The sequence below is a fragment of the Vanessa cardui genome, chromosome 5 (genome assembly GCF_905220365.1).
Source record: "Vanessa cardui chromosome 5, ilVanCard2.1, whole genome shotgun sequence".
NCBI lineage: Eukaryota > Metazoa > Arthropoda > Insecta > Lepidoptera > Nymphalidae > Vanessa > Vanessa cardui.
The window spans coordinates 6,414,465-6,417,688 of record NC_061127.1 but is presented as its reverse complement, the minus strand read 5'-3'; the positions used below and the strand labels follow the sequence as shown (position 1 = coordinate 6,417,688).

The 3,224-nt window shown below is 39.6% G+C and overlaps 1 pseudogene; it reads left to right on the top strand.

Annotated features, from left to right (window-relative positions):
- The first annotated feature begins 648 nt into the window (after window positions 1–648).
- LOC124529799 lies at window positions 649–2,996 on the top strand (annotated as a pseudogene).
- The last annotated feature ends 228 nt before the right edge of the window (window positions 2,997–3,224 follow it).

The following is a 3,224-nucleotide window of genomic DNA, read 5'->3' as shown; positions in this document are numbered from 1 at the left end:
TGAAACTGCAACAGTCTCAAAGTATTCAAAGTTACTAAATTAGGGAGTAATTAAACGAAGTTTAATGATCGTGATTTTAGTTTCAACGGCGTAAATTAAATGTAAATAGAACGAATCCCATTTAGAACTATTTGCATATTCAGTAATTATATTTATTAGTGATTATTCTATCACCTTTGGAATCCCTAATTACGAGTACATTCCATTACAACTTTAAAAATATGTAATGAGTTATCAACTAAAATAATAAAATCGGTTGCTTATCACGAATTTGTCATTTAAAGTGTATTTTATTTAGAAAAAAATAAATAACTGTATTTTCACGAAATAAATGGCTTCACTATTATTTACTGGCTGTCCCCCACGACTCACGTTTAAGGGGGGGTGGCGGGGATAGTGTCGATGTGGGATGTTAGGCAAAAAAATGTGACCTATGTCCTTCCTTGCAGGTCAAGTTTGCTTCACACCAAATTTTATCAAATTGTATATAATGATAGCGGCTGTTACTTTTTTTATACTTTTTAAATTATTTAGACGAAAACAGTACCCCAAATTTCATTTAAATAAAATTAGTAATTGAATTAGTTTTTGCCGTGAGGTGACCGGCAGAGTAGAACACCAACCTCTTTCTTACCGAGTTGTCGTACAAGGCGACTAAGGTATTTAAAAGATTGGCACACTGATAATTTACCTAACTTGCTATGCCAATAATACAGACATTACTAAACACAGAGGTGTTAACGGACTTATCATCAAATCCGGGGTTTTCCTGTCTTCATAGAGAGCAGGTTTTTGTACGTCAGATGGCAATCGGTACTGAAATAATAAACCCAAAACGCCAAATTATTGGGCTAGAATTATGGAAAGGTTCCATAAAGCATTGAGGATTACAAATAGGGCGTCGCCGCGAAACGACGCGCAGACACATCGCCCTACCTCTGCGAATAGTATGCAAGGGCTACCGGGTCATGGACGGGCTCGGCTAAAGATGTTAGTCCCAACTTGTAGCCAAAAGATCCGCTTCGCTTCTTTAAACGTAGGCACTCTAACAGGAAAAACAAAGGAACTTGCTGCACTCTTAAAACGCAGAAGGGTCGATTTTATCTGTCTACAAGAAACTCGATGGACTGGATCAAAAGCTCGTAACATCGGAGAGGGCTATAAACACATGTACGTGGGCGCAAAGCACGGAAGAAATGGCGTAGCAATTGCTGTAAAAGAAGAGCACCTCAACAACGTCCTAGAAATAAATCGTGTATCTGACAGATTAGTATCTCTAAAAGTCCTAGTAGAAGGAGAACTTATACATGTTATTTCTGCATACGCTCCCCAGGTTGGTTGTAGCCAGGAAGAGAAGGAATATTTCTGGACGACTCTGGAAAGTACACTCCAGCAAATACCAACCGAGGATACTATTGTGCTGGGAGGTGATCTAAATGGCCACATCGGCGAAGTCAATAAGTCTTTTAATAGAGTGCACGAAGGTCACGCATACGGCACCCTAAACGATGCTGGCAAAATTATACTTTCAACGGCAGCAGCATTCGATCTCGCTATTGTCAATTCCTTTTTTGCGAAGAAGCCAGAACATAAAATAACGTACAAAAGCGGCCAAACATCGTCGCAAATTGACTACATTTTAACAAACCGAAAACATATCAGCCGTATTACAAATTGTAAGATTATTCCGGGAGAATGTATTTGTACCCAACACCGTCTTGTTGTGATGGATATGAAGTTTCAGAAGATGGCATGATGAATGGCAAGAAGAAACCAACACTAACTCCAGAACTCACGAAATGGTGGAAGTTAAAAGGTGACAAGGTTCCACAGTTTTTGTGCACATCTGGAAAATCTGAAACTTGATATGGACTCAGACGTTGACAAAATGTGGGAAGACTTGCAGAAGTCTGTCATAACTGCTGCTAATAAAACTTTGGGTCGTACTAAAGGAACGAAGAAAATAGATAGAGAAACGTGGTGGTGGACTGAGACGGTACAAACCGCAATACAGTTAAAGAAAACCGCATTTAAAAACTGGCAGACCACGCAAACACCTGAAGACAGAGAGACTTATAAAACAGAAAAGAAAAACACCAAAAAAGTAATTGCAGTAGAACAGGCAAACTCCCAAAAGAACCTTTACAAAACATTGTGCAGTAAAGAAGGTCAAAAACATATACACAAGCTCGCAAGGCAGAGGTGTCGGAGCACAAAGGATCCAGCTACGTGTAAATCCATCAAAAGTTCGAATGGTGATTTGTTGTACAAAGACAGAGACATTATAACGGCTTGGTTTCAATATTACAAACAGCTACTGAATCCGAATCCAACTGCCACAAAACTTCCAGATATGAATAAGAACTTGGGACTTATACCTCCTATACACCCAAACGAGGTGAAGATGGCCTTGCAAAAAAATGTCCAACAAAAAAGCCATAGGACCGGATGGTATCCCAGTAGAAGCTTGGAAATGCTTGCGAGAAAAAGGAGTCAACTTGCTCACCAATTTCTTCATCAAGCTTTTAAATCATACGATGAAGCTTTACGAGAGAGTGATAGATGAGAACATGATCAGACCAGCCCTTATGTATGGCAGTGAAACATGGGCCGTAACTCAAAAAAACGTAAATACCATTCAAGTTGCTGAAATGAAAATGTTGAGGTGGATGTGCGGCGTTACTAGGCTTGACAAGATCCGCAACGAGTACGTGCGAGGAAGCATGGGCGTACGCGACATTGCCGACAAGATGCAGGAGAGTAGGCTGCGATGGTATGGGCACGTGAAAAGGAAGCCCCCCGACTACGCAGGTAATTTAGCATTACAACTTTCCATCCCTGGTCGTAGATCCAGAGGCAGACCCAAAACAAGGTGGAAAGATGTGGTGTTGAAGGACATGAAGATGTGCCAGCTGTCCGACGACGATGTTAAGGATAGAGCGAAGTGGAGAGCAAAAACGAGGAAAGCTGACCCCACCACCATGTGGGATATATAGCTAGGAAGAGAGAGAGAGAGTAATTGAATTAGTTAATTAAAAAATAATATAAATAACTTAAAGTAAAGTAAATAAACCAATAAAATAGTTTTTTAAAGCAATAAATTATTTGTATATCGAAATAATCGAAGGAGTTGCGGTTTGCAAATGCAAATCTACCGCTGAACTTTTATATTAAAATGCTCATTTAAGACTAAGTAGAGCTCTTATCAACAAACGAGTAGTACT